At 42.4% G+C, this 15,963-nt stretch overlaps 1 protein-coding gene across 9 annotated transcripts in view; it reads right to left on the bottom strand.

Moving 5' to 3' along the window:
• The window catches only part of LOC122549394 (hepatocyte nuclear factor 4-gamma-like), a 142,047-nt gene that overhangs the window by 29,664 nt on the left and 96,420 nt on the right, over positions 1-15,963 (bottom strand). The window lies entirely within an intron of this gene.

Genomic DNA, 15,963 nt, shown 5'->3' with positions numbered 1-15,963 from the left:
TGTCCACCGACTTTAGTGTCGTCTGCAAATTTACTAATCCATCCACCTATGCTTGCGTCTAAGTCATTTATAAAAATGACAAACAGCAGTGGTCCCAAAACAAATCCTTGAGGCACACCACTAGTATCCAGACTCCAGGCTGAATATTTTCCATCAACCACCACTCACTGCCTTCTTTCAGAAAGCCAGTTTCTAATCCAAACTGCTAAATCACCCTCAATCCCATGCCTCTGCATTTTCTCCAACAGCTGACCATGTAGAACCTTATCAAAGGCTTTACTGAAGTCCATGTACACCACATCAACTGCCCTACCCTCATCTACATACTTGGTCACCTTCTCAAAAAACTCAATGAGGTTTGTGAGACACGACCTGTCCTTGACGAAACCATGTTGACTATCAATATTGAGTGCAGAACAAGAAGAGTATAAAAGGAAAATTGTTAGTATCACTGTAAAATGACAGGGTGGACACGTAAAAAGGATGAAAGTTGTAAATTATAGTTCCAAAAATTGCAGATGACACAATATTAAGACCAAGGATGCAGCAAGGCAAGTGACCTGGAAGTGAAATAATGTTTGAATGCAAATACGATAAGACTTTCAATGATCAGAGAGCCAATATTATCAAAGAAAGGTGCTTCCGTGGGTTAATTACCTACCTGAATTTTGACAGATTTTTGTTTCTAGTCAAGAAGGTCACTATGGAACAAACGGTAGGTACTATAACCAGAAAACAATTACGTTCGAAATGGAAAATTAATAGTTATTTGTCTGTGAAACAGGCAGATAGGTTTTGAGGCTTTAGATATAATAGTGGTGCGCAGCATTAGGTATGTCAGGTATGAATTGTGTTGTACTCATTGTAAGGTAATCCTTAACTGTGACAGGGCTACAAACTGAGAGATAGTTGATGAACCAACAGTTATTGTCCATCTGATTGTTTGAATCTTAGAGGTTTGAATCTTAGAGGTTTATAAAATTATGAGGGGCATGGATAGGGTAAATAGACAAGACCTTTTCCCTAGGGTGGGAGTGTCCAAAAATACAGCATATAGGCTTAAGGTGAGAGGGAAGGATTTAAAAGGGACCTAAGGTGTGACGTTTTCACACAGAGGGTGGTATGTGTATGGAATGAGCTGCCAGAGGAAGTGGTGGAGGTTGGTACAATGACAATATTTAAAAGACATCAGGATGGGTATATGGATAGGAAGGGTTTAGAGGGATATGGGCCAAACGCTGGCAAATGGGACCAGATTTATCTCGGATATCTGGTTGGCATGGATGAGTTGGACTGAAGGGTCTGTTTCAATGCTGTATGGCTCTAATTGAATGGAAAGGAAAGGTAAGGCAGATTGCATATTGGTCTATTCATTCCCTAATAGAACATAGAACATTACAGCACAGAACAGACCCTTCAGCCCACGATGTTGTGCCGACCACTGATCCTCATGTATGCACCCTCAAATTTCTGTGACCATATGCATGTCCGGTAGTCTCTTAAATGTCCCCAGTGACCATGCTTCCACAACTGCATGCTCTCACAACTCTCTGTGTAAAGAACCCGCCTCTGACATCCCCTCTATACTTTCCTCCAACCAGCTTAAAACTATGACCCCTCGTGTTAGTCATTTCTGCCCTGGGAAATAGTCTCTGGCTATCGACTCTATCTATGCCTCTCATTATCATGTATACCTCAATTAGGTCCCCTCTCCGCCTCCTTTTCTCCAATGAAAAAAGTCCGAGCTCAGTCAACCTCTCTTCATGAGATAAGTCCTCCAGTCCAGGCAGCATCCTGGTAAACCTCCTCTGAACCCTCTGCAAAGCATCCACATCTTTCCTATAATAGGGTGACCAGAACTTGACGCAGTATTCCAAGTGCGGTCTAACCAAAGTTTTATAGAGCTGCAACAAGATCTCACGGCTCTTAAACTCAATCCCCCTGTTAATGAAAGCAAAAACACCATATGCTTTCTTAACAACCCTGTCCACTAGGGTGGCCATTTTAAGGGATCTATGTGCCTGCACACCAAGATCCCTCTGTTCCTCCACACTGCCAAGAATCCTATCCTTAATCCTGTACTCAGCTTTCAAATTCGACCTTCCAAAATGCATCACCTCACATTTATCCAGGTTGAACTCCATCTGCCACCTCTCAGCCCATCTCTGCATCCTGTCAATGTCCTACATCAGCCCTCTATACTGTCAACGACACCTCCAACTTTTGTGTCATCTGCAAACTTGCTGACCCATCCTTAAATCCCCTCATCCAAGTCATTAATAAAAATTACAAACAGTAGAGGCCAAAGGACAGAGCCTTGTGGAACACTACTCACCACAGACTTCCAGGCAGAATATTTACCTTCTACTACCACTCGCTGTCTTCTGTTGGCCAGCCAATTCTGTATCCAGACAGCCAAGTTCCCCTGTATCCCATTCCTCCTGACCTTCTGAATGAGCCTACCATGGGGAACCTTATCAAATGCCTTGCTGAAGTCCATATACACCACATCCAAGCTCGACCCTCATCAACTTTTCTAGTCACATCCTCAAAGAATTCGATAAGGTTTGTGAGGCATGACCTGCCCCTCACAAAGCCGTGTTGACTGCATTTAATCAAGCCATGCTCTTCCAGATGGTCATAAATCCTATCCCTCAGAATCCTTTCTAACACCTTGCAGACAACAGACGTGAGACTTACTGGTCTGTAATTGCCTTGGATTTTCCTATTTCCTTTCTTGAAGAGAGGAATTACATTTGCCTCTCTCCAGTCCTCAGGTACGACTCCAGTGGAGAGCAAAGATGCAAAGATCTTCGCAAGTGGCGAAGCAATTGCATTTCTTGTTTCCCAAAGCAGCAGAGGACAAATCTAGTCCGGGCCTGGCGACTTGTCAATCTTAATGTTTGACAAAATTTTCAGCACATCAGCTTCCTCTATCTCTATCCATTCCAGCATGCACACCTGCTCTTCAAAGGTTTCATTCACTACAAAGTTTGTTTCTTTCGTAAAGACAGAAGCAAAAAACTCATTTAGGGCTTCCCCTACCTCCTCAGACTCTACACACAAATTCCCTATGCTATCCCTGATTGGCCCTACTCTTTCTTTGACCATTCTCTTATTCCTCACATAAGTGTAAGATGCCTTTGTGTTCTCCCTAATCTGTTCTGCCAAGCCTTTCTCGTGCCCCCTCCTGGCTCTCCTCAGACCATTTTTGAGCTACTTCCTTGCCTGCCTGTAATCCTCTAGAGCTGAGCTTGACCCTAGCTTCCTCCACCTTATGTAAGCTACTTTTTCCTTTTGACGAGAAGCTCCACCGCTCTCGTCATCCAAGGTTCCTTTATCTTACCCCTTCTTGCCTGTCTCAGAGGGACATATTTATTCATCACTTGGCAACAACTGTTCCTTAAACAGTCTCCACATGTCTATAGTGCCTTTACCATGGAACAATTGCTCCCAATCCATGCTTCCTAACTCATGTCTAATCACATCATAGTTTCCTCTTCCCCAATTAAATATCCTCCCATTTTGCCTAATCCTCTCCTTCTCCATAGCTATGTAGAATGTGAGGCAGTTGTGGTCACTATCTCCAAAATGCTCACCCACCACAAGATCTGATACCTGCCCAGCTCGTTACCAAGCACCAAGTCTAGAATGGCCTCTTCCCTCGTCGGCCTGTCAACGTACTGAGTTAGGAAACCCTCCTGAACACACCTTACAAAAACAGCTCCATTCAAATCTTCTGCTCGAAGGAGGTTCCAATCAATATTGGGAAAGTTAAAGTCTCCCATGACAACAACCCTACTACGTCCACACTTTTACAAAATCTGCCGAGCTATGCTTTCTTCCATCTCCCTGCTGCTACTGGGGGGCCTGTAGTAAACCCCTAACGAGGTGACTGCTCCCTTACTGTTCCTAATTTCCACCCATACTGACTCCTCAACAATGGAAGCTTCTGTAGCTGTGATACCCTCTCTGATTAGTAGTGCTACACCCCCTCCTCTTTTTTCCCCCCTCCCTATTCTTTTTAAATGCTCTAAACCCTGGAACATCCAGCAACAGGGAGAATGCGGGTAAGTGGAGTTGAAATGCCCATCAGCCATGATTGAATGGCGGAGTGGACTTGATGGGCCGAATGGCCTTACTTCTGCTCCTATGTCTTATGGTCTTATGGTCTAACCATTCCTGCCCTTGAGAAATCCATGTCTCTGCTATGGCCACAACATCATAGAGCATGGATCAGTACCTGGTGCTAACCTCATCACTTTTATTTCTGATACTCCTTGTGTTAAAGCAAACACACTTTAACTGATCCCTTGGTTCCTTCCTAGGAAAATCCTTCCCACTAGCTGGTCTACCTCTTGCTATTGCCTCATCTACATCAACTCTCACCTCCGGTATACAGCTCAGGTTCCCACCCCCCTGCCATACTAGTTTAAACCCTCTCGAACTACTCGAGCAAACCTTCCACCCAGGACATTGGTCCCCTTCCAGTTCAGATGCAACCTGTCCTTCTTATACAAGTCCCACCTTCCCCAGAAGGCATCCCAATTATCTACATAATGTTTCCTTAACATTTCTTAAGTTGATTTTTACACCTTTTGTTGCATTAATTGTGTACAAGAGAAAATGTAATGTAAATTAGAGATCCATAGCACTCCAACAGCCTATTTCAGAGAGTTTGGAGAAATTGGAAAACATGACAGAACAAAACCCCACTTGACCGATTCACTTGGAAGATGATATGAAGCAAAGAAGGAAAATTATAATGGACCACTGGTGAAGAAGGGTCTAGTAATGATGTGGAACAAAGAAACTATTGCAAATATGGCTGAATCAAAGTTAATACATTATTGAACTCGCTGAACACACACTCATTTGTGATACATGTTCAAACACATGACATACTAATTAAACTATATATGACTTTGACAATTATCTTGCAGGCTGTCATCCATCCCTTTTTAACACGTTTGCCTTGACATTTCTCTAATCTGTCATCAGACCGCACTCTTTTACTCCTGTATTCAGGATGGCTCCTTTTCGCTAAGTCTACTCTCCTCATGCACAGTAGCCAAAACTCAAGTTAGTATCCGAGGAATAGCCTGACTACACTGAAGATTTGACATAAGATGCAGGAGCAGATATAGGTCACTCAGCCCATCAAGTCTGCTCCGCCATTCAATCATGGCTGATACATTTCTCAACCCCATTCTCCTGCCTTCTCCCCACAACCCTTACACCCCCTCAACAATCAAGAACCAGTCTATATCTGTCTTAAATACTCAACGACTTAGCCTCCATGGCTTTCTGTGGAAATGAGTTCCATAGATTCAAGACTGCCTCTTAAAAGTTACTATTGTATCTGTTTCTACTACCTCCTCTGCCAGCACATTCCATAAGACCAACAATTCATGGAGACTTCTCTGATATTAGTACAGTTCTAAGCGTAGTATTCCATTGTTATACATGACACTGCATTGATAAGTATGGGAGGTAATGAGTGGTCTCAGGGGTCAGCACTCTGGTCACTACTATTTGCAATGACATAAACAATCTTCAAATGGAGTCTGAGGGATGAAACAAAACCTCGTTTTGCTGAGAATATCAACTATAAGGCCAAAAATAGAGAAAAGGGGAGGAAGACGGAATTGCCAATAAAGCAGGTGGATCAAATATAAATAGAGATTCTTGATTATATTAACATTAAACAATAAACAATGTTATCAGTGAATACTAAGGAAAAGGGAGAAAGCATTGTGAATGAAAAATAAATAGGTCTTACTCCACACGACACAGAAATTTCCAAGTCCTGTGTTTGGAAAGGTGACAAAACCATTAGCACAGTGTTTCCATTCTTTTCAACTAAGAACATCGCAAGCGTGTTAGTTAAAGTGTCAGTTTGAAATTTTCCAAAGCACTTATTCATCCAATTCAGAATAAACTGTCATCATTGTGTAGTGATTGGAACAAAGTTGGCCAGGTAGATCTCACCGAGTGTGGGTTCCCTGATTCAATTTGTTAATCTGGGCCAATCAGGGAGTCCTGGCTGACAGATATAAACAGGAATCTTCACCCTGGAGTTGTTCAGGGAGAGGTGGGTGCCGCAGGGAGTGGAGTGCATCATTTCTCCCTCCAATTCTATTTTGATTTAGTCCCTACCCTCCCCTTCACTGTTTTGATCACACAGCACTGTCCCTTGATGTGAAGGGCAGTGCTTGTCACTGGCCACCCGGGTGTTTTCCTATCTTCCTGGTGGTGGAATTTGAATAAAGATTCGTGCACTAAAAAAAAATAAAAAAAAATAAACAGGAATCTTGCCTGCCCCTCTTCCGCGGTTACGTTAGAGCCCGGGTGTCCTTGGAGAAGGAGCACGCGGTGTCGACCAACACCCTGGAGTTGTTCAGGGAGAGGTGGGCGCCGCAGGGAGTGGAGTGCTTCATTTCTCCCTCCAACTCTATTTTGATTTAGTCCCTACCCTCCCCTTCACTGTTTTTGATCACACAGCACTGCCCTTTGATGTGAAGGGCAGTGTTTGTCACTGGCCACCCGGGTGTTTTCCTATCTTCCTGGTGGTGGAATTTGAATAAAGATTCGTGCACTTTGTGTCTTTCACTGTGTCTCACACCTGCACACACACACACACCATGGGTGCTGGGGAAAAAATAAGCACTACCGCACTTAGGTGGTAGTGTGGGGTTAAAAAAAAAGAAAAAAAAAGAAAAAATAAAAAATAAACAGGAATTTAGCCAGTTAAGGCTGTCTAAAGTAAGTAAACTGAAATGTTCAAGTATTCTGCTGATTTGCTCTGATATTCCAGCATCTTGCCTATTACACAATTCTGTGATTTTTATACAAAGAATAAAATCCAAGAGGGCTATGATGGGGAAAACAAAGTCAATGTATTTGTGATGTTCTAGGAAGACCCATGGGCTGTGTAGAGTTGTCTGATTTCCTGTCAGGGGACTGACGTTTCTCTCAGCCTGGACGAGAAAGAGCTATGTTTAAAAAAAAATTTTAAAAAATAAAAAAAAATAAACAGGAATCTCAGGGATTCTCCTCAGGGACTGGCTCTGAGATAGCTGATCAGAGTCCACATACTGTTCACATCTAAATAAAGGGTGACTTGTTAACGGGATACCAGCCTCCGTGGAGTTATTCCAGCATACAATATCCGTCACTGGAGAATTTTACGATATGGGAATTAATTTGATGCCCCATATTAGGCATGTAAACTTTGATGAGAGTCTCTGGAAATTAGATTTATTCATGGAAAATTGATCTAAAGTCTTACATTGGGTATTCTAAGGGGTAAAGAAAAAGTGAATTTAAATAATATGCTTAACATAATCACAAACTCTACAAGAAGCCACAGAATCAAACTTAAGTGAAAAGAATAGAACGGCTGTCTTTGATTGAAGCATACAGTGATGGATGTGTAAAAGACAGAAGATATTCCAGGTATAAATTCAAGGGAAAATCAGTATTTGTCAGAGGAGAGGATTGAACGTATGGCGTCTTAATGCATGAATTGCTGAAGTCTGGTGTGCAGGTATAGCAAGCAATTAGGAAAATAATAGAATGCTGTTCTTTATTGGGAAGGAAATTGAAAACCAAACTAGGGAGGTTATGTTTCATTTAAAAATCAGGGCACTGGTGAGACCAGTAAGGACCCACGAGTACAACATACAAACGTTTGAATGAGAAGCAGGAATAGGCTTCCTCAAACCCCACTGCCATGGCTTATCAGACTGCTCCACAGTTCTGCAAACACCCGATAATTATTTATTTGCCTCCCCTTTGGAAATATTCAAAAACTCTGAGGAAGAGAATTCCAGTGAGTGACAAACCTTGTTGAGAAAAAAAAAGTCATTAGGTTTAAATGAGCAGCCACTTGTTTGAATCAGTTTCTGGATCCTCCCATAAGAGGAAACATCTTTTCCACATCTGTGTTTGGGACTTCAGATGTTTCACTCAAGTCACTTCCAATTCTTCTAAACTCCAACAGATAAAGTTGAGCCAATCCAATCTTCCTTTGTTAAAGCCCCCACCATTCCAGATACTAGTCTAGTATCCCAACTGTGCAGACAGAGGACATTCGGCCCATTAACTCAGCACCAACTCTTTGAAGAACATCCCGCACCCCCTAAACCACATCCAATCCCATAGCTAATCCACCTAGTCTACATATCCCTGGACACTACGTGGCCCACCTGACCTGCACACAGCCGTCCCACCTGACCTGCACATCTTTGAACTGTGGGAAGAAACCAGAGTAAGCGCAGGCAGACACAGGGAGAGCTTACAAACTCCACACAAACAGTCAGCTGAGGCTGGAATCCAGCCCACGTCCCTGGCACTGTGAGACAGCAATGTTAACCACTGAGCCATGGTGTAGCCCAGTCTAGTAAACCTCGTCTAAACTGTTTCAAATGTGTTTACGTGCTTCCCTAAATAAGATGAATAATAGACTCTTGAACAATTCCTACGATCGGAAGGTAGCTACCAAAACCCCGCTATTTAAATAAAAGGAGATAGAGAAAAATCTGCAAATTATAGACTGGTTAATCAGAGATCAGTTATATGGAAATGCAAGAGTTCATTATTAAAAAATCATGAGTGGAACAGTTGGAAAGCAGCATTAGAATTGGACAGAGTCAGTGTGGATTTATAAAAGGAAATCATACTCCACAAATCTGCTGGAATATCTTGAGTATATAACGAATAGAGTTAATAAGGGGAAGCCACTAAATGTGGTTTACTTGGACATTCAAAGGTTTCGGTAAAGTTCCACACGAGAAACAAGAAACAAAAGAGTAGGAATAAAAAAATGTCTACCACCCCACCATCCCACCGGATGGTAGCGAGAGACTAGTGGGGTACTGAAGGGATTAGTGCTTGGACCCTGGTTATTTGCAACAAATATTAATGACTTTAAGGAGGGAATTAAATGTAATATGTTTGCAGAATACGCAAAACTGAATGGGAGGGTGAGCTATGAGGAAGATACAGAGATATTTCAGTGTGATTTCGTCAAAGTAAGTGAGTGAACAAATGCATGACAGAGAAGTATATTATGGATAATTCCACTTTATTAGTAAATTCAGAAAGGCAGAATATTACATGAATGGTGATGAATTTTGAAAGGGAGATATGCAATGAGACCTGGGTGTCCTTGTACACCAGTCACTTAAAGGAAACCTGTAAATACAGCAGGTGGTGAAGAAGGCAAATTGAATGGGGGCCATCATAGCGAGAGAATTAAATTACTTGCTGCATTTGTACAAACCCTTGGTGAGACAACACCTGGAAAACTGTGTACAGTTTTAACCTCCTTATGTGAGGAGGATGTTCTGATAGAATCCTGGAGTAGCAGGTCTAATATATGAAGAGAGACTGGATTAGTTAGGACTTTATCCACGAGTTAAGAATGAGGGGGAAACCTGGGGTAAACTCAGGAAGGATGTTCCTGATGAATCTGGATGTTCTGGGGAAATCTAGAACAGGGGGCCACAGTCTAAGGATACGGGGTAGGTAGTAAGAGACTGAGATAAGGAAAAATGTCTTCACCCAGAGCGGTGAGCTTCTGCCACAAAAAAAGGTTCATGCCAAAACATTGAAAGCTTTTAAGAAGGTGTTTAACATTGTTCTTAGGGCTAAAGGGATCAAAGGGTATGGTGTGAAAGCAGGAAGAGAAGCACTGAGTTGGATGATTGCCAATGATCACATAGAATGGTACAATAGGATTGAAGGGCTAAATGGCCTACTCTTGCACTTATTTTCTGCGTTTCCATAATGTAGATAGTACTCAATATGTGGTGTCATCAGTGCCCTGATTTTAAATGAAGCATAACCTCCCTCGTGTGATTTTCAATTTCCTTCCCAATAAAGAACAGCATTCTATTATCTTGCCTAATTGCTTGCTGTACCTGCAGATCAGACTTTAGCAATTCATGCACTAAGACACCAAAATTCTCCTTCATCTCAAAGCTCTGCAATCTCTCACCACTTAAATAACATGCTTCTTTTTTAGTCTGCCCAAAAGAAATGGCAATTTTGCATTTTCCAACATGATACTCCATTTGTCAGATCTTTGCTCTCTGGCTTAACTGATCTGTAAACCTCTTTAGGCAGCTTATGCCCTCTTCTCATTCCTTCATGTAATATGGGCATCACTCCCAAGGTCATCATTTGTTTCCCATCGCAAATTGCCCCTGAACTGCATCTTGCTAATCCATTTAAGTGAGCAATTAAGAATGAACCATTTTTCTTTAGGTCTGGAGTCACATTAAGGCCAGACTAGATCTGCTAAGAATAGCAGGTTTTCTTCAGTGGACCAGACGGGCTTTTATGAGAACTGCCAATGCGAAGACGGTCACACTTGACTAGGTTTTAATTTCAGATTTTATTTATTTATTTTTTAAATGCTCTTCAGCCCATTAAATCTGTACCAGTCAAGAACAAACACCTAATTATTCGAATCCCATTTCGAGCACATGGCACATATTCTTCTTTGCCTTTGCATCGCAAATGCACATCTTTTTTTTAAAAGAATTAGATTCCCTACAGTGTGGAAACAGGCCCTTCGGCCCAACCAGTCCACACCAAACTTCCGAACAGTAACCCACCCAGAACCATTCCACTACATTTACCCCTGACTAATGCTCCTAACTTACACACCCTTGAAAACTACGGCAATTTAGCATGGCCAATTCACCAAATATGCACATCTTTAGACTGTGGGAGGAAACCCACGCAGACACGGAGAGAATGTGCAAACTCCACACAGTCGCCTGAGGCTGAAATCAAACCTGGGTCCCTGGCGCTGTGAGGCAGCAAGGCTAATCACTGAGCCATCGTGTCACCCTAATTTGAGATTTTATTGAATTCAAGTGACACCTTTTGCCATGCTGTGGTTGGAACCCATGTTCTCAGCTCATGAGCCTGGGCCTCTGCATTGCCAGGCCAGTATCATTACTACTACATCACCTCCTCTCTGCTTCACAACATATTGGCTAACTGATCATTGTGTTATCAGCAAATATACCGAATATTTCATAATCCCTTCAATCCAAGTAATTGGGGTGGGAAATATGTGATAATCAGTCGAAGGTTTCCTTACTGATGTTGACACAATGCTATAAGATCCCCTCATGGGCTTCTGAGTCAGTCAGTCATTGTTGAGAATTCCTGAAGAAGGGCTAATGCCCGAAATGTCGATTCTCCTGTTCCCTAGATGCTGCCTGACCTGCTGCGCTTTTCCAGCAACACATTTCCATCTCTGATCTCCAGCATCTGCAGACCTCACTTTCTCCCCATTGTTGAGAATTCCCAAGGCAACTCCCTCCTGTCTGCTGTGTAGGTGAGGTGGTGATAGTGTAGTCTGGGACATGCTCTGTTTCCATAAGTATGACTAGAGTCACAAGGAGGCCAGCCGAGATAAGGGCAGCAGATGTAACTTCCGAAAGGTGCTGCCATCTGGTGACGGACAGTTGAGGATTATCTCTGAGGTGAGATTTGAACCAGGTCCCCAGAGCATTACCTCAGCAGGTCTGGCGGCATCTGTGAAGAGAAATCAGAGTTAACGTTTTGGGTCCGAAACATTGACTCTGATTTCTCTTCACAGATGCTGCAATTTCCGGCAATTTCTGCTTCAGTTTCTGATTTACGGTATCTGCAGTCCTTTTGGTTTTCCCCACAACATTAGTTGGATTTCTAGAATACTAGTGCAGCAGTTATAGCATCACTTGTCCATAGTTCTAAATGGGTTTATGTTTATGTTACATTGATACCATCTTTTCTACTGATGTCATGTGCAGTCTGTGGGTGGAAACAAGGAGCTTCCAGCTTTTGGAGGGATCAGATCTCAGGTTCTATTAATTATTCTTGACCATATGTAGTTGTACTTAATGCTGTAATGCAATAATCCTTTTCATTACCTAAGAACAGCACCTCTTGGATAGATACTATCGCACTTCTCACTAACAGACCCATGTTACCACTTATTTGATTTACATCAGTCATATTACCACTTATTTGATTTATATGAATCTCAGTGTACCATAGTCCCAGCTGCACAAACCTGGCTCAAGTGAAACACCCCCAAAATGATCGAGTTTATGTTTAGGTGGGGTGGCAGTCACAGGGAGTATTGGATGGAGAGCTGCACTGAATGAAGGAATGCCACTAGTTCTGAAACTTATAGGAAATCAAAACATAAAGCAGCTTTTACCCCTCAGAACGCCGCACCCGTAACGCTCTCCATTGCCCCATCAATGTCAACACGTTCCCCCAACCAACGTCCAACAGCCATTCAAGCCATTCATGCCAAGCTTTATCTCTCTAAACAATCTTGATGCCAATTAACAGCTCCTATTCCATCTATTCACACCCCCGCTTCTAAGGAATTTTACAGCCCCATTCCTAACTGTGCTCATTTATCTACTCCAAAAAAGGACCTTTGTAATCCCTATGACCACTTAGTGCCAAATCATGCAACCCAGGAACTCCCCCCCCCCCCCTCCCCCCATAACCTAGCTCCTTCAATGTCTACTCACTCCAGATCCAGCCCAGGTAAACCTCAGGATCCATACTAACAACCCACTCATTAATTTACTTTCCTTCAAATACACAATATGTTATTAAAACGAAAAATATTTCTATTCAAAGACCCACTTCAATAACTCTAAATATTTGAAACTGAATATAAGCTGTGAATTGACAGGTATTCTGCTGTGATAAGCACAGTTTGCTGAATTAGCCATGCAGCACCAATCCTGTGATAAGGATTTGAGCTACGGAAGAGGCTGAACAGGCTGGGGCTGTTTTCCCTGGAGCGTCGAAGGCTGAGGAGTAACCTTATAGAGGTTTACAAAATTATGAGGGGCATGAATAGGGTAAATAGGCAAAGTCTTTTCCCTGGGGTCGGGGAGTCGAAAACTAGATGGCATAGGTTTAGGGTGAGAGGGGAAAGATATAAAGAGACCTAAGGGGCAACGTTTTCACACAGAGGGTGGTACATGTATGGAATGAGCTGCTAGAGGATGTGGTGGAGGCTGGTACAATTGCAACATATAAGAGGCACTTGGATGGGTATATGAATAGGAAGGATTTAGAGGGGTATAGGCCGGGTGCTGGCAGGTGGGACTAGATTGGGTTGGGATATCTGGTTGGCATGGACAGGTTGGACCGAAGGGTCTGTTTCCATGCTGTACATCTCTATGACTCTATGCAGCGAAATAGGAAACATGGACTTTTTTAAACTAGAGGCTGTTTTCTTTAAATTTAAAGGGGCCAGAGATTTAAATGGCGGACAACTTGACAGTTCCAATGAGTCTATCTGCCTTTATGCACATTCATATCCACTCATAGTTCTGCCCTCCACACCAATAATTCCAAACAAACTCATCTCTAAATTCCAAGACAACACTTCCTCTACCATAATTCCCACCACGGCTGTTTACACAGCCCTCCACTGTACTCCAATACACTCACGACTGTGTGGCCAAATTCAGCTCGAACGCCAACTACAAGTTTCCTGATGACACCACTGTTCGAGGTCAGATCTCGAACAATGACAAGACAGAACACACAAAACAGATTAAATGCTTGGTGGTGTGGTGTATAGATGACAATCTGTCTATCAACATCAGCAAAATGAAGGAGCTGGTCATTCACTGCAGGAAGTGGAGTGGGGGGTGTACCTCTGTCTGAGATGGTGAGGGTCGAGAGCATCAAGTTCCTGGGAGTGACGATGGCCAACAATCTGTCCTGGACCACCCATGTCGAACTGATGGTCAAGAAAGCACAACAATGTCTCTACTTCCTCAGGAGGCTAAGAAAATTCACAAGGACACTGAACAATTTTTATAGCAACCTATCAAAGACCCCTCCCCACTCAGGTATACTCTCTTCAACTCTCTTCCATCAGACAGAAGATATAGAAGTTTTAATACATATACAAAGAGATTCAAGCACAGCTTCTTCCCCGCTGTTATCAGACTTTTGAACAGACCTTTCACCTTTGAACAGACCTTTCACACAAAACAACACTTTTCACTGTATCACGGTACTCGTGACAACAATAAATCAATTAATCAATCAATCATATCCATTCAATCCCAATGCGAACTTGACATCGCCATTGGAGAACTGGCATCACCAATGGTTACCGAACTGGATTTGAGTTGATTTATTTGGTTTGGTTTATTTATTGTCACGTTTGTTGTGTTACAAAATGCAGTGAAAAATGCTGTATCATGTTGCCGCTCTCCGGCGCCATGCTAAAACATAGAAAAATAAATCAAAACATAGAATATAAAGGCGGAGGAATGAAGAAATAAAGAAAAAGTGTTAACTTTACAGTCCTTCTGATTAAATGCTCCACCATGGGTCATGGGTCATGATGGCCAGGCACAGGGTCCTTTACTGTGCTACCATCATGGCAATGAAAGTCAGGATTCTTCAGTGCCATCTCGCCTCCACCAATGCTCTCACCACCGAGAGTCCTAGCTGGACCTCACCAATGGAGATGCCACTAATGCTGCTGGGTATCACTCCAGCCCAAACCTGACTCCTCCACCATGAGTCCACTTCAGGCCCAGCTCATCAATGAAGCTGCTGCCCATGTAACCGCTCTTTAAGTTCACTCCTGCTGAAGTTCTTTGGAGAAGTAGGGTTTTACGATCCCTTCGGATGAGATAAGTCTAGATCTTTTCTGAAAGCTGGTGTGGTATCTGAAAATTCTGGCTGATGAAATTGGATCTGTTTAAAGACGTGTTTTTTTTTACAAGTCCCTGTGAAGTATAGATGTTCAACCTGTGATCTGCTTCTAGTATTTTCAGAAAGAATGGTTAAAGCCATGTTTTGGGGCAGGTCTTCCAGAATTGAGACTATTTGCTTTTCCGTAACATTGCACAATTCCACCGTTGCCTCAGCTCATCTTATGTCTCTTTGTGTCTTTGTGATTTCACGAGTTATCTCTGACAATGCATTCTTTGCTGACCTCCGAGCTTTCACCCTATAAACCTGGGGTGATCTAAAATTCTGTTCCCCAGGATCCGAACTCACATCATGACCTATTCACCCATCACCTCAGGGGTTACTGAACAATATTGGCTGCTGGTTTAGCAATGTCACATTTTTAAAATTCTGGTCCGTGCTTCTGAATACCTCGACAGACTTGTCCTCTTCAGCTCTGTACCCTACTTCTCTTCAAGCCATGATGCACTTACAATTCTGGTCATATGGATGTTGTCAATTTTAATTGCTCTAAAATTGTCAGCGTAATTTTAGAAACTGTAAGTCTCTCCCTAACCCATTTACTCTCACCTTCCTCCTTTTAGGCACTCCTTTCAAACCATATCCTTGGCCAAGCTTCCCATCATTCACTTTAATATCATTTTAGGTAACTGGGTGTCAAATTTCATAACATATATGGACATTTTGTTTTGTTAACGACTCTATATAAATACACAATGTTATTGATGTTAACTGTACATCTTTCATGTACTATGTTTCACTCTGAATTTCTGTAATAGCTCAGTCAAGAACCATTCTTAACAGACAAGTATACAGTGAGTGTAGCAGTCTATATTTGGACTTCTTGAACGAACCTCTCATATTAATTCTGATCTCTCTCTCTCTCTCTGCACCTTATCTGCAGCTGTAACACTGTATTTTGCACTCTGTTCTGCTACCCTCATGCACTTTGTATGGTACAAATTGCCTATATAGCACACAAAGCAACTCTCTTCACTGGATCTTGGTACATGTGACAACAATAGGTCTAACCTGAGGTGAGCTTGATCCTATTCCCACTTGGCATTACCTCTTTAATACTTTCCAATGTAGCGGGATACTTGGCACTGTCAGAACCAAGAACACTGATGAACATTTTCATTCACCAACCATAGAGGCTACTGCTGTTCCCTGCAGACGGATGATAGATTGAAGCTATAACTTTCT

This window comes from Chiloscyllium plagiosum, unplaced genomic scaffold, assembly GCF_037043375.1.
Source record: "Chiloscyllium plagiosum isolate Xiang-an unplaced genomic scaffold, Cpla_swu_hap1 HiC_scaffold_4, whole genome shotgun sequence".
Taxonomy (NCBI): domain Eukaryota; kingdom Metazoa; phylum Chordata; class Chondrichthyes; order Orectolobiformes; family Hemiscylliidae; genus Chiloscyllium; species Chiloscyllium plagiosum.
Note: the sequence above shows the minus strand (reverse complement) of the source record. Positions and strands in the feature narration are given on the sequence as shown.